Below are 23,327 nucleotides of genomic sequence, written 5' to 3' on the forward strand. Positions count from 1 at the left end.
CTGTACCTTTATGGCCCCAAAGGTGGCTGTGCTGGGTCCTGAGCTGGAGCAGCAGGCTGACCCTCAGGATGTGCCATGCAGCCAGCAGGCTGGCATAGCAGAGCTGCAAACTCCTTTTGCTTCTCCTTATGCACCAGACACAAGACCTGACATTGGGTGATGGGGTCCTGTCCACTCCCGCTCTGAGGGGGGGGGTTGAGCCCCATCCCCTGAAGTGGTTCTACATGTGTGTGGTGCAGGACTACCAGACAAGGAAGATCTGGGGTGGGTCCCAGATGTGCTGGGGCCCGGTGCCATGGCCAGATGAGGTGAGACAGGTGGATCCACTGGGATCGTCCTTCCTAGTTGAGCTAGGGTGCTGACAATTTACAACATATGTTGGCTAGGTATGAACAATAGAATGGCAGGATTAGTTATAACAACATGCATGGGTGTTCCAATAGACACCATAACACAATTTTCAATCAGTTGCATAGCAAACAGAACACATGCAGATATGGAACCACAGTGGATATTACAGCAGCATGCAAGTTACATTGATAGCAACAGGCCACCAATGATTTTATTTCAACAGGGAGCAACAATAAACAGACATTGAAATATTGGTATAACAATGGGGAACATGCCCCAACAGTAGGTTTGTTAAAAACATACCATTTATTTTTTTGGTTGTATTATTGTTGCAGATAGGGTGGGGGTGAGACAGAGAAATGAACAACTATTTGTTATTACATTGCTCACAACTATTGTGTACTTTATAGTCTACTCAGTACTCTTCATATATGACCTGAAATTACAGCTACCTATGGGCTTGGGATTGGCCAGTGGATATTGTACACAGTTATCAGTTCAAACTCCGTACACCTAATATACAGCTGCACTTACCTGCTGGACCTATGCAAAAATAGGGTTATCACTACCTGACTGTTTCTACACTTTAACTGGGTTCAGCTTTGATATGTGCAATCATACTGCATGTGTGTGTGTGTGTGTGTGTGTGTGTGTGTGTGTGTGTGTGTGTGTGTGTGTGTGTGTGTGTGTGTGTGTGTGTGTGTGTGCTAATGTTATAGTCCACCTTCATTTTTGTACAGCACTATGGGTGCTGGGGACAGTGACCAATAGCCATGATGGCGTGACACTTCAGGGACATTTTTTGGGGAAAACTAAGTGGTCTATGTACTTCTCTTGCTGTCATCTGCAGCCTTGGGGCTGACCAGTGTGTGTTCTACACACTGTATAAGATACACAACCTACAGTTAATATCCAGCCTGCCTTACATGCCGAAGCTGTGGGAAGCTGTCAGAAAAATGTGTGTTTACACTACCTGACTGTTTGTAACAATACTCGCATATTCTTGTGTGAAAATATGCAGACAGCTTAGGGCCACTCCCGGGTTTTAAACCCTGCCAGTTTGTTCAAAAAGTAGTCGCAATGCTGATAGCTATCTGAACAAGCCATCAAGGATCTGCTGTTGTCTGTGTGAGTGTTTTCTACCTATTAGTCTGTGATTTGGCCAATCTGACCTTGTACTTCTGACATTCCTGCATGGCAGACAGTTGTTCTACTGTGTACTCACACTTTCAGATATTACATTACAGGAAACAAGCATTAGCAAGCATTTTTAATATTCAGCTATTAGATCATAGTGCAGGGGAACTTTGTTATGCTTAATCTGTTGTACAAGACTTGACTGTTTGCCACATGAAGCTCATATACTTAATGCTATCAGAGCCATATTTGCTGTGCAAAAGCTATACACATTTCCAATTCCTACTAACACATTGCAAATAAAACACAACAGTCCAGAGTTGTTTAGTTTTATTCACAGGTTATCACTGTTTTATGCATATCTCTAACATTATCTGTGGTCATTTCAGTTTTATTCAGTTCAAACAATGCACAGATTATAGCACTGAAAGGTGATATTCTATTAATTTTGATTATACTGCCATCTAGATCACTACTCACCAGCCTCGCTGCGCAGCCTTTGCAACCTGCTTTTGTGTGCCTCCACTTTCGAAGCACTCTCAGCTGTAGCTGTACAGGACACAGAGAAACAATTATGACTACCTATCCATCACATGCACAGCCTGGACTATCTTAAACAGCAATTGATACTGATACGTACACACTACTGGGGCATTCCCTGCCGAGTGTCCTGTTCCCACTGGTCCAGAAGGTCCCTCTTTCTCGGCTTCAGATCAGCATAGTGAAGCCAAACCTGCTCACCAGTCTGAGGGATCCCAGTGGCACTGGTGAGTTCACGGGCAAGACAGTCCCAGGCTTCCACTTTATATTCTGAGCCCTGGTACTGGCCCTGCAGCAGTCTCAAATCATGGTTTTCAACATGGAGCCCAACCATGACCCTGGACTCCAGAATGCCCCAGCGTTGCCCAAGAAAGCAAACACCTTCTCCTACTCCAGCCATGGTGCCTGTAGTGATGGGCTCTAACTGGTCATGGGCTGTATTCCTGCCTACAGGGTTTAAATAGGGCTGATTTCTCACACTTTGCCATGATTGGTTACTTTTGAAACTGCTGAGCTCAGCTAAGCTATGGGCTAACCTGCTTAGCTAAGGTTGGCAGTGCTTAAAGGAGCAGGTTCAGCACTGCTTATCACTGGGCAAATCCACTTAGCTCGTCTATTCATTGCTTGGTATTCATATGTACACAATGCTTACACCCGGTCACCATAGCTGTGTAATACTTAGCATTGCTTATGTTTTATTATATTGGTCTACCACCTGTATGGGATTGATTCATCATTCATTACATAATATAGATTTATTTACCTTCCCTGACATCCCCCAATGTGCTGCAATTAATTTATTCTTGTGTGACTATACTGTATGGGGCACTTTTGTTTATATGGAGGTTTCCCTACTTTATTACACTGACACCTCACATCTGGGCATAATACACTACTCTGGTTGAGAAAAATCAGTTACTTGTTACATAAATATACAAAAAATTAAAATTTGAATGTTTACACATACACATGGCTTTAGTAAGGCTCAGACCGTGAATGATTACATGCAAAGGATATGCTCTAACAACTACACTATTGCACTTACACTTGTGCTGGATGTCTATTGCTTTTTAACTTATTGTGCCATTTCAGCTGGGCTAAGTGTAGCTAAGTAACGGCATACCCATGCAGCTACGCTTAAACTTAATTGCATATATAAAAAAATAATAATTTATTTGTTGTGTTTTTTTATTTGTACCCTTCAGAATATCCATGCTAATGCTGATCCTGTTACTGTATCAACTTTCTGCTTTGTAGTGATGATTGTCCCTTATGGCTATGTCCACATTCCTTACTCTGACAGGTTGGGAGGTGTGCATTGTGCTTATGCTAAATCTGTTATTCTATCAACTTTTGGCTTGGTTGGGATGATTTTCCCTTATGGATTTGTCCAGATTTCTTACTCTGATGGGTTGGGTGTGTGATGAGCATTCTCACTCATTTTAAATTGCTGAAATGGCAATTCTGGAGTGCAGGGTGCATGTGCTTTGTGAGAGCTCTGCTCTCAGACACACCCCCTGTGCTCGTACACATTTCCGTGTACATATTGCACCATGGCAGCATGCCTTCATGCATATACATGGTGTGCTGCCATGCTAAATAGAAATGGTCCCTGCCGTGCAGGAATAAGTTATTCCTGCATGGCTGTTTTCTGAAGCCAGGAGTTGGAAATTAAAGGGAAACATCTGCATATCAGTAGCCTTAAAAGAGCATTAGTACATTTAGTTTCTATTTCCCTTTGTTGAGACTGTTGACTATTTCACTCACTCCCAGCAAACACAACATGGAAGTTTGTACTGTAACTTGCAATGGGTGGAGCCTATGCTTTTTGATAGAATCAAATTATGCTCTAACATTTCAAACAAATGCTCATATCTCTAAAACATAAGGGTTGCTAAAGAAGTGTAAATGATAAACTCTTTCGCTCAGACTATTTTTATAGTGATAGTATTCTTTAGGTTCTAGGTCATAAAATGAATTTTATAAGTCAAAGTAAACATGTTAACTGTTAAATTTGTAATATTTTGTAAACAACTTAAAATATCTCATCAGCCACTCAAGTTACACACATACTATCCAGCTGAGAGCTTTCAAATGAAGCTAAGCAGTTCTGTCTGTGTCACTTGGTTGTTGAGATATTTAGAAAAAAACGTGACATTTATGACAATATAAATAACTATTATATAAACAAAAATGAATGCCTCTTTGTCTACACTAGACAGATGTCAACTGTTAATGCAATTGCTTGCTATTGTGTAAGCTTTAAGATAAACTATTTTAATATTGTGTATGTAGTATGCTTTTGGAATTATTAATGGAAATATGAACAAGCAATGTTTGAAACCTAGAGGCGTCAGTAGGATGTAACTGTAGAAGCACCTGGAGGCATTGGCTGTGATGAGTTAATAAAGAACAAATCTTCTGGACATTGGCTGTGCTTGGATGGCAACCATGGATATTACCTACTGAATGCTCAGGAACTGATACTGTGGTCCTTTTTCAGGGGGCATGTTATTGAACGGCAATACAGATTCTTTACTAGTTTAAAAAGATGAAGGTGTCCCAGGCAATGAATTGGGAACAGTCTGTCTTGAGTTGCATATTAATAATGATAGGACTACAATAATTTAAATTCTAGATTCCTGTGGAATTGACTAGAATAGCCTCATTTAAGTCACATGGGTAGAGAAGACTTGCTGCAGATATCAGCAGGAACATAGTATCATCAGTAAGGACATCTCTTGGTTTCTTAATCTGGAACAGTCTGGAGGAGCATTCTAGCTTTAAGATAGAAGAAGACAGTTGCTGCTATTAACACAGGGAGACTACAAGGAGCAATTTTACAATGTAAAACCAGTGAAATTTTGACTGTATCTTAGAAACAAAAAGTTAAAGAATTTGCTTAGCAAAAGAGACATATTTTCAGAGTTACCAAGCATGTACCTTTGAAGTAAAAATAAACCTAGAGCAGTTTCAGATAGCAGAGTCCTATCACCAAGCATATTTGGCATTGGTTTAGCTAACCCCACTCCTCCACTGATAACTTGCATGCTGAAACTAGGGGGTGACAGAAGAGTTCCAGAATTAATAATATAACACCATCATACTGGTACATGTGTCATGGACTAACATTTTTGTAATAATTCCAGAAAATGAAATAGTGTTTCAGATTTCATTCCTACCATGTATTGTGATTGGATGAGCAAGATGAAAGATTAGATAAGGCAAAATGTCTATCTGCTTTGGACTTGGGAAAGGGATATTGGCAAATTAAAGTAGTCCCTGAAATCCAAAGAGAAAGGAGTGCTTTCTATACCTTGTGGCTCTTTCAGGAATGTTGCTAAGTATACTCTGTGTACTACATAACATGTAAGTGATCAAGGGAGGGCATAAAAACATGCTGAAAAGAAATGTTTTTTTTCCTGGAATTCCTCCCCTGTAAGAATGCTATCCCTGTAAATTGTTTCACACAAACAGAGGCATCCAGAGTTGGAGCTTGGTGCATCTGACAACTATTTAGTGCAGCAATCAGTACTGGTCAGCTGCAGGTGCTGGTGACATCTCCTTGTTAACCCTTTATGATTTATTGTTGTAATCACTTGGGGTTGGAGGCAATTCCCTCAGGGCAACATCTGTTTTCTTATCTGATAGGATTAAGGTGGGGGAGGGTGGCAACAAACATAGCAGCCCCCTGGTCATCTTGTATGGCTATCACACACTTGGGGAGGTGAGAGTGTGGAGGTGGTGGGGCCCAAGTAGTATCATCATCATAACCTTTATTATTATTATTATTATTATTATTATTATTATTATTATTATTATGTTGTGGCCATTTGGAGAGACTAAGAAATATCAATTTAAACTGAGTGTGTAAAAGATCCCATGGTCAGAAAAAAATATCTTAGTAAACTGCACATGCATAGTATACCACGCAGTCACTGCCAATAAGCATCCTTGTACTCAACCCTTTGACATTTTTCACGCTTTCATTACTATTTTGCTGTTTCATTTGCCAAGACTGTATTGTGCTCTGCTTGCCCTGATAACACCACACATATGCTGTTGTCATCATTTTCTTCATGCTCCCACTCAGTCACAAATTCTAACTGACAGTCCCAGGAATGTTTTGATTCCCCTGAGAAAAAATCACCCTGATTTGTTTCTATTCTGTGTGTAGTTTGAATCTCAGTTCTATATACATTACTATGTTAAGCATTTTTTTTTTGCATTTTTTCTTTCTTTCTGTCACTACGAGCTTCCTAATTTTGTTTTATTATTTACTGAAGCAGCATGGACCATGCAGACTTTGTTTTAAAGATTTCTTAAGGCACAATATCTCAGGGAGTCTTTAAAAAGAGGTTTATATAGTTCATGTTTTGTTCAGTAAATAATGCTGAAACTTAGTTCTGCAGCTTGTTGGCAGAGATATAGAACATATTTAAAGTACATATATTTCATCCAAATAATTTACTGTCATCAACATATAACATTGCAGGAGGTACATAAAGATTTTTTTTAATATAGGAGGTAGGCTATGGGTGAAAGCATAGGACAGTTTTCTTAGCACTGTTGAATCATTATTGAATTTACTTTCACTCTAGTGGGAGGTATGCATCACAGAGTAACACATTATTATAGCAATCATATCATTTACTTTATTCACAATCAGACTTCAGAGGTATGCATAGATGATCCCTAGGATTTAATAAAATTTGTGTAACCTCTGTGTAGAGCCTACACAGACTGTTACCATGTCTGTGTACACGGTTCCCCCCTCAGCAGCGCACCATGCATATTAATGATGGCACATTGCCGAGGGGGAGCTGAGGAACATGGTTATTTAATTAGTGTAGGGAGAGGTGTAGTGCTAACCATGACTGCAGCTGAGTATGTGACTCCCTGCAATGTCCTTTGTTTTATTCTTATATATTTTTTCCTTTGTTTTGTTTATTTTATTTTTTTTTATTTAAAAAAAAAGTTTGCACGGCACAGCAAGGAGTGCAGCAATGCCAAGCTGTGCTCACATATAAGATAGCAGACACCTGACAGACATTTACAAATAGAAGCAGGATGTAATTGATTATTTATTTAAAGGTGTGTCTCAGCGTGTTTGCATGGCGCGGTGCTCAGCACTTCTTATAAGTTGCTCAGTCTGAAGGTATGACGACTTTCTTAGCATCCTCATAGCTAAATCGGTAGAGTTATGGCTTCATGTGCAGTAGGTCCAGGGTTTGAGTACATGGAAGGGAAAATATGTATTTAATTTTGATATGCATATTATGCATTTGTTACATAACAGATGGCCTCACTACACTCTACCAAGCTCTGCTCAGCTATGCTGAGACCTGCTAAGCACTGCATAAACATGGTAATGGCTGCCAATGTTTGTGCCCTGCTCACCTCTGATTGGCAGGTTTACAAACTGCTAAGCTGCACTAAGGCTACAGTTCTGCCAGTTTTCACACCTGTCAGCTCAGCTGTGCTGGTTTGAGCAGTGCTAAGCAATGTGTTGCTTTTTTGAATGTTGCCCAATGATATGTAAGGGCGCAAGAAAAGCCTATATTAAGCCTGATAGGTGGGAAAGCAGCAGAAACTATTGGAGTTCTTTCTCTGACAGTTACTATGGCTGGTGTTGGTGAAGCTGCATGCTTTCAGATACAGTGTTGGGGCATTCTGGAGTCTAGTGTCATGGCTGGACTCCTATTTAAAAACCATGATGACCAGCTGCTGCAGGGAGGTTTCCAGGGCTCGGAGTGTAAGGCAGAGGCCTGGGACCAACTGGCTGGAGAACTCACCAGTGTTACTGGTATCCCCCATACAGGTGAGCAGTGTTGTCACCACCATGATGACCTGAAATGATGAAAGAGGGGACTCTTGGACACCTGGGTCCAAGAAGCACGAGCAGCGAATGCTTCACAAGTATGTAAGTAATTTTATCTCGGATTTAACAATATGTGATCTGAATGTCTGCAAAGCTGGCATGCATCATGATGTGCATGCCTGCAAAGCTGGCATGCACATCATTATGCATGCCAGCTTTGCAGACATTCAGATCACATATTGTTAAATCTGAGATAAAGCTGGCATGCATAATGATGTGCTTCTCTCCCAACAGCTGCAGCTGAGAGGGCTTGCAAAGTTGCGTCACTCACCAGGTGATTGGCCAGGTTGCACTGTGATTGTGGTGAGTATGGATGTATTATGCTAACTGTAGTGAAATAAGCAAGAAAGAGAAAAGTATTAACTGCATTAAAGTATATAAAATAAAGTTTGTAGTGCCATAAATGTGGAATTACAGCTGTACTGCAAGAAATGAATAATGCCAACTGTAGTGCAATAAAAACATGAAACAATATCAGTAACTGCATTAAAGTATATACAATAAAGTCTGTTCTGCAATAAATTGGAATTAGAGCTGTACTGCAATAAATGAATAATGCCAACTGTTGTGCAATAAAACATGAAACAATACCAGTAACACCAAAGAAAATGGTGTGCATCAGGATTGTCTTGTTGTAACAATTACAGGATAGCTGTATGCATTCAGGCTGTAAGGTAATGTGCTGCAGTCAAGTATAATACTCTCATAGCTGTAGAATGCAAATCCAATGGATGGAAATTCTATTGGTTAACTCATATAGTACTGTTCAAGGCTGTCCCTAAGCCAGTATATTGTTCACATAATGCTCTGTCATCCACAGACATCAGGTAATAGAGGTATATGGGTGTGGTAGCTCACTCCATTAGCTGATATTGTTTGTTGACTTTACAGATATTTCAAACCACTAACAATAAATTGTGTACACCAGCACTGTTTATACTGATATATAGCATCCCTACTATCTGTGTTATGCTCGTATTTCATGCATGTGTGTTCTACTGTCACTGCAGTCTAGTATAACACTATAGTGGTACTACCAGATCATATCAGTCAGACACTAATCAGCAGTGACTCAGTAGCTCAGTTTGTTAAATGCTTTGTATATAATACATTTTGCCACACACAGACCAGTGTTCAAATTTAGTGCTTTGCATCACTAAATATTACAGTAGCAGTCACATAATGCTTACAAATTCTCTTTCTCCACAGAAACTACAGGTAAATGGGTGAGGTAGCCCATATTATGAGTAGATAATTGTCTGTTTAGATGTCACAGACTGTTAAAATCATTAGCAAGAATGTGTTCATCAGCAATGTTCAGTCAGAAATAAAATGTATAATCCCAGTATGGCTGTATGCCTGGTGTGTCTGTTAAAAGTTGCTGCAGTCCATTAATACAGCCTATGCAGATGTCCCCTGAAATCACTGCTATTGGGTTCTATTCCCATGCCTGCCAACCAAGACATGACAGCTGTTTAGTGTCTGTACTGTACACATACATGTATGTCAAGTGTCATAATTTCACGTTATATAATTAATAGTGTGTAATCTGTCTGTCACAGGATTACCATGAAAATAATTAGCTAGATAGCAAAGTATTACCAAATCAGCCCACAGAACACCTTGGTAGTTATATAGGTTCACCTGAAGTGTGAGTGGTCTGGGTTGTTGTGTACCTGCAGCTGGCACTGCTTGGCCCATATTGTCAAATGTAAATAGCTTCAGAGGTATGTACATGCTACATCAGCTATAGGAGACATGTAGTCACTGTACACATAAACAAAATACAGACCCACAGAATAGATAGTAGTACTGTAGTCAAAGAAAGAACCAGTAAATGGTACTAATGGACTATTTTTATCTCTGTCCACACCCCTAATCTTCATTTATTTCTTATTGTTATTCATTGGTTATGGTTTACTATTAATATATGTTGTTACAATAACTGTATTTTGGGACATGTGTTTTATTATTGTTTTGTTTTATACTGGTTGCAGATTAACATATCTTTTTACATTACTTATTTAGTTGGTGTTATGCTGTAACTGTTACTGGCATGCTGTTAACATATTGATTGTTCTGTTATTTATTGTTGTGTTTCACATAATATGCATTGATATGTAATTAGGTTATATCCAATGCTCTGCCATGCTTACTAACAATGATTTGTTTACAACTAACCTATACTTATTACCATACCTCCATTACTACAGCACGTCAGGGTAGGCTGATTCTGGGTGATCTGCCTATCTTGCCTCAACTGCCAGTGGCACCGGGTCCTTCATGCACCACTCCTCTGCCCCTGCACCACATGTGGCATTTGGTGGGACCACCTCAGGAGATGGGCCTGGCCACCCTTTGGGAGTGGTGGTGGTGGTGGTGGGGCTATCACCCAGGCTGAACTGCCACTCATGGTGCACAGGATTTGTTCATCAAATCTATGAATTCCACCTGTGCCAGACTGAGGACATGCTGGCCAACCTTGTGGGGCAACCTCACCCTGGTGCCCAGCCTCCAGCACAGTCACCCTCGGGACAGTGATGGAGCAGTGTTGACTGTCCCATGGGTGGGGATGTGAGTCACGTTGCTGCTGTCCGGAGGCATGTGTGACTTGGACTCCACAACACCCTCCTCATCTAAGGTGTTCACCCACCTCATGTGTTACATATTGCCTCTGTCTGCTGTCTTCTCTGTGTTTTCTGTCTGTAAATGCATTCTCTCCTACCCAACATACCTCTCCACATGTGCCCAAGTCCCTTCTCCAACATTGCATTCTCACCTTAATAAAAAAAAGAAAAAAATGGGCACCTGTCGAAACAAAATTAAAAATCGCCCTATACATAGCTCTCCATTTCACACATGTACCCACTGGACACAATTAATTTGGTCCAATTGACTTGACAATGCAGTTCTGTTGTCCTCAACCCTCTCTCTGAGGTTTGAGAATTAAAATTCATTTACAAAATATGTCAAAGTACACAGTTGCTGCTGTACAAGAAATGGATAGCTATGGTTCTTTTCTATACCCTTCCTGCACATCCTTACATGCCTTTCACTATATTTTTCCCTTGTTTGCTCTCATTTCACCACTTTCCTATCTCCCTTTTTTATTTTCTTTATTTTTTTTAGTGTGGAGTTGTGCAGTGCACCATGTCATGCAGATTTGCTTAGCTCAGCTAACTAGAGCTCTAATGACTAGATATGTTTATAGCATTGTAAGTCACATGCACAAAAAAAGCACCTCTGCCATGTTTCAAACCTAAGCCCATCACACCTGCTGCACACTGCACTAACCCACCACTACACGCAGATCTTAAGCAAAACAGGTGTTTTCATCAAAACACAGTGAGTGCCACTTACAGTCATTAGCAGTGTCTCAGTGGAGCTGCACACCATGCCACACTGTGCAAAGTGGAATTAGAAATTAATGGGAAAAATGGGAGTGTACTTTGGACTCTGATGCAATAATACTCCACCAAACAGCTAAATACATCAAAATAGATGTAAGTGAGGCCTGTGATAGCAGGTAAATGTGCCCTTGTATCAGCAACATGTAGAAAGACACCTGCTAAGGCATTCATGGCAAAATACGTATTCAGCTGAGATGCTGGTGCAGTAATACATCCATATATAGCCATGCACGTACTGACTGATGTAGAAAATATTTGTCACATCCTGTATGTGTGAATATATATCTTATAAATACACCTGCTATAGCAGTGACTCAGTAGCTCAGTCTGTTAAATGCTTTGTATACAGTACATTTTGCAACACACATTGATGGATTCAAAACCAGTCTTGTGTTGCAGTTCAGTTACATTATCATGAAGACAGCAATTAATGACTGAGTCATGAATCTTTTTCTGCATAGGTTACTGCTAATTAATGAACTACTATCCATTTTTTCAAGTAAAAGGCCTGCAGGTGGAGACTCATTGCACATTTCTGTATAGCATAAGTATATATAGCCTACTGCTCTGTTATTAGCACTGTTGCATAACAGATGTACCTTAATCACATGCCTCGATTGGACTGTAAAGGTTACCTTTACCCTGGCTCTGCCTTAATGACAGGGCTGCCACAGCTGCCACAGTTACACGTAAAGCTTGTTGTCCTCCAAAGTGTTCACACACCCCCATGTGTTCTAGGCTGCAGCAACAACTGCAGCCTGTAGTACACACATATGTATGTAAAGCTAGCTACTACAGACCTTCCATACCTCCCAATGCCCTTGCACAAGGAATCTGGATGCAGCCATACTTAATGGGGGAAAGGTCCAGAAATTTGGACATGTTTCACAGTTTGCCCCTACATTGATAGTAAGTTACTACAATCGCATCTATTGGATTAGCATGCATATTCAGAGGGGTATGAAGTCTTACACTCAAATATGTGTCCTTTATTACTGACCTCAACCCACAATGTTTGCCAGTGAATTGCCAGATGACCACATTGTCATGTTACGCTGGCCACACATATGAGGCGAAACTGTGGGCATACTGCATAAATCTCTACAGTTGACAGTTGTGGTACCTACCCTCTGCAATGCTGTAGTCTCCACTCCTTAGTAATGCCCATTTTAACAGCTGAGAAAGGGGCCTAGGTCTACATGAAGGCCTTATATATTGCATTGTGGTGGCTGTGGCAAACAGTTGACAGCATGTGTGTGAGTCAGGAATGGGTGTGGGTTAGATGGGTCATGGAGAGGTGCCGTATGCATCTGTTGGTGACCTGCATGTGACAGTGGTGTTTGGGTTTGTGCATGTACACACTCAAGCCCATGGCTAGCCCATGGCTAGCCCTACATGTGTGTAAGTTGGACAGCTGTGGAACATACATGGTAGAGTGGACAGTTCACCATCTTTGGCCACAAACACAGGACCAGACTCTGCCAGGAGTAGCACTGGCACCACCAAGCCCAAGATCAGATGTGGTGTTAGTACCTGATGGTGACTGCTGTCTGCTAGGGTTGTGTCCCCCATGGGACCTCCCAGGACTATGTGCCCATGGTCTGCCATATCATGGTGTGGACAGCACACTTCTCTCTGAAGAACTGGAGGTACTGCCACTATGGGAGCATGATTCTGCTCAGCCACATGGACACTCAGCAGATGCTGTTGCTGACCTGCATCCACTTGTCCTACTCTCAACTCCAACCAGATGTTCCAGCACAGACAATGTGCAGTCCAACACAGACACTGTCTCAGACTGCCGTCTGTCTACAGCATCAGTGAATCTTTCCAGGGTGTCTCCAATGTTGTGGAGGCAGTCACAGATGTTAGACTGTGCTGCATTCATAACCCTAAGCATCCATCTGGTGTTGTGTTCAGAATGTGCCTGTGCCTCCATGATAAACCAAAACATGCGCTGTGTGACCCATGATGTGACACCTGCAACAGGTGATGTGGGACCTCACCAGATCTCTGTCTATGGCCAGTGTCTACACTCACTGATGCCATAGTTGCCACACTGTCCTGTTCAATGTTACCACCATCTGACCATCTTATATCTGTGGCATCTGCAGACTGGGTATGTGCGGGCATACTGACTGTGTGCAGTTAAATGGGGGCAGAAGAGGGATGTCAACATCTGGGACAGATTCAGCCCCCAACTACCCCACCTGTTCCTCACTCTGGCCACCATCATCATTAGAGTCTGACAAGACATTGACATCAGGTTGTGAGGGGCACAGACTCCAACCTCCCTTTTCCCTGTGAAACTAAGACAAAAAAAGTACATTACTACCAGCACTTTTATGCAAGGTAATCCACACAGGCTCATACAAATGAGGATCCACAATGGCATTTTTAGTCTCACATCTTCTCATCTCCAATCCCACGCACAACAGACAACCTCACAGCAACATACACAGACAGGTCAAGCCCTTTATAACATGCATTTCAGCAACATCCAGTTAAATTTGCCAGTACAATCTGCCTGTAAGGTATGTCATATAACACTATATGTGATAGAACTACACATAAAACCCAGTATACCTATCTTGAGAATGATATGCCAGTACTAGCGTCACTGCCTCAGGTATGTACCATCTCCCTTTTGCATTAAAACAAGTATTTTGGAGTAATTGCCTCATGTATACCTGGCTGTGTATCCACTCATATCTATGAGTACAAATGTGTCAATGGTCATTCAAATATGCACCTGTGATTACCCAGTCTATGAACCACAGTTAACTGTCCCGGAATGGAACATGCAATATACTACTCTAGCTAAACACAGCATTTGTACATAGGGCAATATGGCAGCCCTTAACTTTCTTAGGGTAGATATGATCCGTAAAAAACAGTATCACACTTACCAGGTACAAGACCATGGGCTTGGGCCACACCTCATGGACCTATGAAAAGGTGAGGGAGAGGTATTGTCAGCACCACCAAATATTGCAGCACTACGTGAATATGTCCACATGTACAGCAGCTACTGTGATAATGGCTACATTGCTGACATTCTGAGAATGTGTACACAACTGAGCATAAACCCCAACAACCCACTCAATGCCAATAGACCTGACTCCCATGTACATGTATATGCAGCCTGCCACAATGAGATAGTATTACATTGGTGAACATATTATGGTTACTGGGATGCTGCTCTGCTGTGGACACTGTGGCACCCACCTCCCCAATGCATGGTCTGATGGATGTCTGGGAGCTGTCATGTGTTCCTAGGTTCATCAGGAATTCCTCTGTGGCTCAGAGTGGTTGGTCTGTCAGAGCCCACCCACCAGTGGCAGCATGATCCCTGGCAACAACAATTGCCCTTTTCATGCAGCATTCATCATGTCTGTGGGCCGGTGTCAGACCTGCTCATAGGTCCTGTCCTGTTGACCAATCTGATTGACATCCCACACAAGGTCTGTTCACGATGCTGCCTGCTGTTCCTGAGTATGCCTCCCCCTGGACAACAAGATCTGATGGTACTGTTTCAGTCCATCCACTATCATGTCATTCTCCGCATCTGAGAAGGGGGCATGTCTTCTGAGGTACATGATTCCTGAAAGACAACAGAAGGGGAACACATTACAGGACCAGATATGTGGACATCCACTATGTACAAATCTAGCACACCCATAATGGCCTGCACTACCCACTGCTCCCTCACACATCATAACCCATGGTCTGGCAACACACTACCTGTGTGGATACCACCAAGATAGTAGCAATACTGGGATATGTCCATGTGTGCCATGACAGATTCTGCTATATGTTCCTGCACCCAGCACTGCAGTCTACTGTGGTGTGTCCCCTTTGGGCAAACTGCCACTAATATGTCATATGACCACTGCCAGACAAATAGCAGTGTGCTATTGCAACCACTATATGGGCACAGTCCAGCAACACCAGTGTGCCCCAATGACAGAAAATAATGCAAACCTACTGTAGTATATGTTCCCTGTAGGCATCATATGTCTCATCTATACATTTGTTTGCAGAATGTCAAGATGTTTGCCTCATACTTTAGGTCATTTTCACACAACATTGTGGATTTCTGACAAAAGGTTGGACAATCATTGATGGTTGATGCCAGAAAATAAAGACAGACATCTGAGTTTAAGACATCATACCCTTCAGAACACAGTTATGCTACTCTAACATTTGTTATTCTATTCACTTTCTTACTTTGTACGAGCAATAGTTACAGTGTCCCTAATTCGTGGCCTTTGTCCCTTGATTAATTATGGTTTGTTCAGATATTTTGCTGTAACAGGTTGACAGCTATGTTAGGCATAGCTCCCAACCAGACAGGGAACAATGTAAACAGGATCATGGACTTAGCCAGAGTACATCAGGGGGAGCCAGGGACACTTTTAAAATGTTAGACATATTTATTTGAGAGATTGACAGATTCAGAGGAGGTGAATTAGCGTACATTGTTTGATGTTAAAGAAGTATGCACCCTTACCTCTTGTCACTATGTTTTACGTGTCATTCACTAGCTTCCCTACAACAACCAACCACTGTAGGTGGGAATAACCAGGTCAGAGTTAAGATGTAAGTGGAAATCAGGGACATTTGAGAGGCATGCTTGTAGGTGTAGGACAGCTGAGTATCAATGACATGTCATTGCCAAAGACCTAAGACAGGATTACTGCTGTGATCCCTATTCCCCATAATTCCATCCTGCAGATGTCCTGTTATATGGAGAAAACTATTACATACTTTGTTGAGTGCAGTACTCCTTTGTTGAAGTTTGCTGCCAGTAATCATTTGAAAATGCACTCTATGTGTGAAGTAAGTCTAATACAGACTTGTTCCCCATAACCAGCTGCTTGCCTTTTTAAGGTACAGCTCATTAGCAAGCAATTGCCTCTTCACCAATCTGTGGCTCTGTTATGTTAATTGCAGCCAAAACAGCTGAACTGCATTATCATTAGCCAATGGCATGTGCATGTGATGATACCTGCACCACATCCCTGCCATCCATGCCATTGATGCAAGGAAATGCTTCTATGTCTCTGATGCACAGGATGCCTATGTTACTTAACATGTACTTGTGTAGTTCAGTATTGTTTTGCCATGCCACTTGTTGTGGGCCACAACAGGTATTGTATGCTGGCATGTGTCATGTCTACACATCACACTTTGTGTATCTTTGTTGCATGATGTTGACTGGCAGTAGTGTTACAGAAGGGCAGACATGTCACGGACCTCTGTATGTTTCTGTTCCAGGAGTCTGAGGGGATAAACCACAGATGCATGACAGCAATACAGTGGCACAGGATTGCACGGCAGTGCAGCAGAAATACGATGTCAGCAAGGTACGGCAGTATACGTGGATGGCTCCCTAGGTGCATATGTGTAGAACAGTATATCAGGGACAATGGGTTCAGTCAATGTAATCATGCATTTATACTTTGTGATAAGGTCTGTTACCCTTGTTATGTGTCACCTCAGTTTTGTGAACGTACAAATCTAGAAGGTGCAGTGATGGAGTTGACACATCTACAGATATCCTGTGTCCAGGTCAGACAGGTGGCAGACATCAGTTATGATTATGTAGAGGTGGGCAATTTAGGGATTTCAGCTAGACACAGGGCCATAAACGGCATAATCATTGCATACAGACAACCCATATGGGCATGGCCATAGTGCTGCAAGGGGATATTTTTACACAGACACCTGCACAGAGTTGGCTGATGTGAGATTAGAACCCCTACCTATCTACTGTTACACACTATAGCTTGCAGTAATTATTGGATGTGCCACAGGTTACATCTGTTGTATATGTCATTGCAGGCACAGTACTTGTAGAGTACGTAAAGTAGCCTTCTGTTGAACAGCATGTGTGGCCTGCAGAGTGATATTGTTTGGTACTGTTATAGTATCTAGTGTCCTAGGAGTGGGATACCTGTTAATATCCCAGCTATGTGTGTACAGTTACCAGTATGGCCATATGTGAATGGTTGCAGTTAGATAGGCAATCATGTGGCCAGGGACAATATGGCCTGGCCAAGGCATTCATTGATACCATTGTACATTACACCTGCTCACCTGTATTTGTCTACAAGGTGACATTCTACAGGCACAGGGGTTTGTAGGTTAGTGGATTATGTAATGTTGCGGCCTTGGTCTGGTTCCTTCGGACAACTGTTATGATGTGTAAGTGTGGACAAACTCAGCATTCCGAGGGTATGTGAGGACATTCTTACATCCCCACATATAAATATGTATATCAGGGATGTCTCTGTAAATGTTGCTGTGTGTGTATGTTATGTACATGTGTTAGGTAGATATATGTGGAGATTCTATCTATCATTGTAATTTATATAGCAATATATAAAGCTCTACAACAAAAGGAGGAAGCTACTACAAAATAGAGCAAAATCCGTAAAAGGGAAGACACCCTTGATCATCATAAGTAAAAAACTGAGATCTCTCATAAAATCATCCAAGGCAAATTTTGAGAGAAAAATCGCTAAGGACTCAAAAGACAATCATAAGACCTTTTTTAGCTATGTTAGAAACCTGGGAGGAAACTCCCAGATATGCTCAGAATTAGTTCAAAATGATGTAAAAATCACTGAACCTACAGACATTGCCAACATACTGGCTGACAGGTTCAGTGCAAGTTCTCCCCCTCTCCCTCCCAAAAGGAGAGATATCTATACCAGAGGATTGTAGCCCCCCAAACATCTCAAATTCTCAGGTGAGAACTGCTCTCTCCAAGGCAAAAAGCACAGCATCCATGGGACCAGATGGTGTCCCCGGTTGTGTGCTCCACGAACTCAATGAGGAATTAAACCCGCAGTTAGGGCAGCTGTTTAATCTTAGCCTCACCTCAGGATACGTACCCAAGGAGTGGCGTACGGCAACGGTGGTCCCACTTCACAAAGGAGGTGCCTCAACCAACCCCGGAAACTACCGTCCCATCAGCTTGACAAGCCTGGTCTGCAAAGCTATGGAAAGGATCATAATGGAACTCATAAATAAAGACATAGGGGACTTGCAGACTTTGGATCCAACCTAGTTTGGCTTTGTCAAGGGTAGATCATGCCTTTTAAACTTGGTTGACTTTTTCAAAACAGTCACCAAGGCCATTGACGAGGGCAAGGCAGTCCACACAGCCTACCTTGACCTGGCAAAGGCTTTCGACACAATACCCCACTCAGGTATCATTGAAAAACTCACCAGCTTAAATGTAAACCCATAAGTCACAAGATGGGTTGCAAACTGGCTAAGCAACAGAACCCACAGGGTCAGAGTTGCTGGCGCCATGTCAGACTCCAAGCCTGTCACAAGTGGTGTCCCACAGGGCTCAGTCCTGGGCCCACTTTTGTTCAGCATCTACTTTTCAGAAGTACAAGCAAACACAGGAGGATTATGGCTGACAAAGTTTGCAGATGACTGCAAACTGGGCACCATAGTTGAAAACCCATCTGACACAGACATCCTTCAGAAGGGTCTCATAGAAATGGATAACTGGTGCCAGAGCCATGGCCTAAAGTTAAACGCCAAAAAATGCATAGTCATACCCTTCGGGAAAAACAAGGTTACCCTAGTTACCATATAGGTGGCAATCCACTAAGCACAGAAGAGGTTATCAGGGATCTGGGGACCCAGGTTGACAGTAACCTTTTGTTTGACACTCACGTTGCCAAAGTAGTTAGGAAGACCTTCTACATTGCCCACCTGATCATGAAGGGATTCACATCTAGATCAAGGGAGGTCATCGCTCCCCTGTACTCATCACTCATCAGACCAATGATTGAGTACAATGCCCCATTCGGAATGTATCTGACCCGACACGTGCAGCAATTGGAAAGGCCCCAAAAGTTCCTCACCAAAAGGATAAAGGGTCTCAAAAATATGTCTTATGCTGCCCGACTGAAGGAACTCCAGCTCTATTCAGTCGCTTACCGTCTGCTCAGAGGTGACCTATGCCTGACATACAAGGCCATGTCCAACCCGGGATTAATGAACATGCTTCACCTCAAAATATCTAAATCCATCAGAACTACAAGGGCAAGAGACTTAAACCTCAACACGGCTATTAATAGGATGTGCTGGAGGGACAGATTCATCACCCAGAGACTCCCTATGCTGTGGAACAAAATCCCGGTACATGTGAGGCAGAGCCCCTCGCTGGCTTTGTTCAAGAGAAATCTTGACCAATGGATGGGAGATCGCAGGTATACCCCAGGGATAACCTCAGTGTCACTGCTTGACAGAGGCACAGCAAAATAATGGGCATAGTATCCTTTAAACTAAAAGGGTGGTGAAAGTCACAAAACTCTGGGCTAGGCTTATAAATGCCCTAGGGCAGATAGCCTAGTATGAACCTATGAACCTATGAACCTATATATATATATATATATATATATATATATATATATATATATATATAGATATAGATATATAGATATATATATATATATTGGTATCATATGTATATGTGATACATACTGATATATACACTAATCATGTGTGAGGGGGATAAGGGCAGAGAGTTATGTATACGTAGCTGTCTATAGGTACAGGGGTATTTCCACATAGCAGGTCTTTGTGAGGAAGAGACAACAGACTTGCGCTCAAGCTAGTGTAGGAGCATGCCCGATGGGACTGTCAGTACACATAAGGTGACTCCAGGCTAGAGCTAACTGTACTGTGGTCTGGGATTTTGTGTCCCCCCTTTCTGTCTGACTTTGTCCATCTTTTCATGCAGTAACAGATTGAGAGGTATGACAGTCTGTAGGAATACCACCATACGAGTAGATCACATCAAAAGACGTGGATGCTGTCAGATTCAAACCATCAACACCATCACACAAGCTAATGCCCCTAACCCAGTGAGCCACACCAGCCACCAGACAGACAGGTGCCATTCCTCACATATTCAACAGCATACAGACATACATTGTTACCCGTGTTACGTGGGACATACAGCGTGTGGTCAGGTTCTATATCACAGCCCTAGAACTGGCTGGTCTGCTGATATATCAGTGCAGACATAATGTTACAGCAGTTGTGTGGGAACACTGGTGTGTTGTTGGTGGGGAAAGAACAGCACATGATCTGTTGGTGTAGATAGTAATGCAAATATCATGTGACCCCACTGTTTAATATCTCCCTTAACTGTTATAGTGCATATTCCAACCATGAGGCCTAGTAAATATTAAGGAACACATATTATTGGATTGGGTATCGCTAGTCCCATGTGGATGTTGCATCTCTTCAAATAGACCACTATATTCCCTTGCATACATACAGCAGGTCCATACATACAATAGCATATTATAATACTCCTTACAAGTGGTGTGTAGGTGAGTGACTTACCTTGCAAATGCAGCAGTTGACAGAACTGTAGTTCAGAGCTGACTCTTGTTTGATGCATGCAGTACACAGCCAATACATAGTTAGGTACAGGTTGTGTGGGTTGCCTGCTATCATTTTTAATACATGTATGTGAGGTGGAGTAAGATGCCAGCCCCTAGGGGCTAGGCTGTCAGTGCATGTCCTATGTTTTGTCTCTTGGTCAAGGCCAGGGCATACTAGGCATGCCTACATCTACCTACAGGGACATCCTCATGGATTTCCTCCCCATTTAGGTGTGACTATGGGGCTCTAGGCTGTGTAACCCTTCCCTTTGCTGATCCTACTGCAGCTGTTTCTGCAAGATCATATAGTGTAGCATGACACATACTGTGAACATCTGTGCACATGTGGCTGGAGAGTACTGCAGGACTCCACCAGATATATCAAGGCATTGGAACAGTGACTTCAGCAGCCCAAAAACACACTCTATGATGTTCCATCATTTGCACAAGAAACTGTGATAAAGGAAAATAAAACAAAAAAAAAAAAGAAGAAGAACATTAGTCTAGATAATGTAGAATAGCCATGATGTAGACAAACCGAAAGGGGCAATGGAGGACATTAGGGGTTGGGCAGGAAGTCCTTTTCCTAGGACTCAATGACACCTAAGGCTGGTCTAGCACTGATCAGGAGTAGCAGAGCAGGACCTCAGAGTTCAATATGAAAAAAAAATGTTATACTTGTGGGGTGTCTCACTATACACTTTTGCTATTCAGGTTTTCTGGAACAACAATGATCTTCCCAAGGCTAATGGGCAAGGACCTTAAGCCACACATCAGATATTCTGCTGTCAACCTTGACAATAAAGTGATCTCAGAATGCATTTATTTATTATTATTTTACATTTGGTAACCAGGAAAGTCCAACTGGACACATGTCCTTTTTCAGTGGAGGCCTGGAGAGAAAATCTCTACATAATACACAAAAGTTAAAGACAGATTATAAAGTAAAAAATACAAACAACTTTACAGATTTACGAGAACATATTATATCACAGAAGTTACATCTATGAGACTATAGCATATATAAAGAATTAATAGAAATCTTAAATAGTTTTTACAGAATCAGTTAGTTAGAAATGTACAAATTGGGTTTTATGAGCACATAGTACTGTCAGGTTACTAAAAGTCAGGGATCCTGTGTGTGTGTGTATAGAGCATCAGAGTCCATATAGAGAAGGTAAATTACCTTAGCCGAGAGAGTTTAATCAGTAGCAGTGCGTGGACATAACCACTTGTTAGACAAGTGAGATTTTAGCATTTTTTTTCTAATTGAGTTAAGGCTTTGTTAGGTGTTATGTTCAGACGTAGTGCAATACAGTTGGAATAGAGTGTCTCCAGCATGATTGTTGGCTATGGTTATTTGCATAAGAGGTTTGTTGCTAGAGTGTAAGTCTGTCTTGCTGGAGTATGGTTGTAGAAGGTTTTTGAAGGGCAGGTGTGTACTTGTGTGGATAGAACTTTTCTGGGCCATGGTTAGTTGGTTAAAGAGTAAGAGATGGGGGAATTCTAACCAGTTGAGTTGTTTGATTGAAGAACAGTGATGAGTCCTAAAGGCTGAGCTTGCTGCATACTTGTCGGTTTTATTATAATGGGAGTCTAGTTTAGCTATTTTTTTTTTCTTAGGTTAGTTAGTATAGGTGATGCATAAAGTATAGTTGAAATCAGATAGGTGTGAGCTATAGTAGTTTTTGTGTTTTTGTAAGAAACTGCTTGTTCCTATACAGTGTGCCAAGTTTGCTGGGTACTTTTTTATGGCATGGGATATGTGGATGTCAAATCTCATGTTGCAAACTATTTCCACTACCAGCAGTTTGGTGTGAGGTGTGGCTGATGTTGTTTATTGATACAATATTGAATGAAGGCAGGGATACAGTAGTTTTAGTGGGATGGAATATCATGAGTTTAGTTTTTTGGGGGTTTAGAATTAGTTGGGAATTTGTTCGCCACATTTCTACATCAAGAAATAATTTTTGGATTAGCGTTTGTAGATCACGTAGGGGAGTAACAGCATGTATCACTGTAAAATAGTCTGCATACTGAATAACTGTGGCTTGAGGAGCTGAGGTATGAAGGTTATTTGTAAATGTAGAGAAGAGAAAAGGGCCCAGTATAGAGCCTTGGGGAACTCCTTGGGTCACAGGAACAAGAGCAGAAAGGCTTTTGTGCCACCACACTGCTTGCTGGCACTCAGAGCAGTAGTCCTGGAACCAGGTAAGAGTATAGTGGGAGAGGTTCATTTCAGAGAGGGAATTTATAAGTTTGCTGTGTGAGACCATATCAAAGGCTTTTGATAAGTCTAAAAAGATAGAAGATACTTATATATTATTGTTTTTATGGAGATTAACAGTATTCGTAAATGACATTAGTGCAGTGGTAGTACTGTGGTATGGGTAGAAAGTTACCTCTTAAATGTCTGAACCATATTAGACTCCTTATGTAAGGATACACTGAAAGCCACCCTGTGGAATGTAAGTTAGGGGTGTCAGAAACCTGTTAAGTAATCTACATGATAGGCAGATGGATAATAAAGCCATAGGGGAAGAACATGGAAGCAGTGTGCTACTGGTCTGCAACCACTACCAA

This window comes from Protopterus annectens, chromosome 4.part0, assembly GCF_019279795.1.
Source record: "Protopterus annectens isolate FY-2018-M chromosome 4.part0, PAN1.0, whole genome shotgun sequence".
NCBI lineage: Eukaryota > Metazoa > Chordata > Ceratodontiformes > Protopteridae > Protopterus > Protopterus annectens.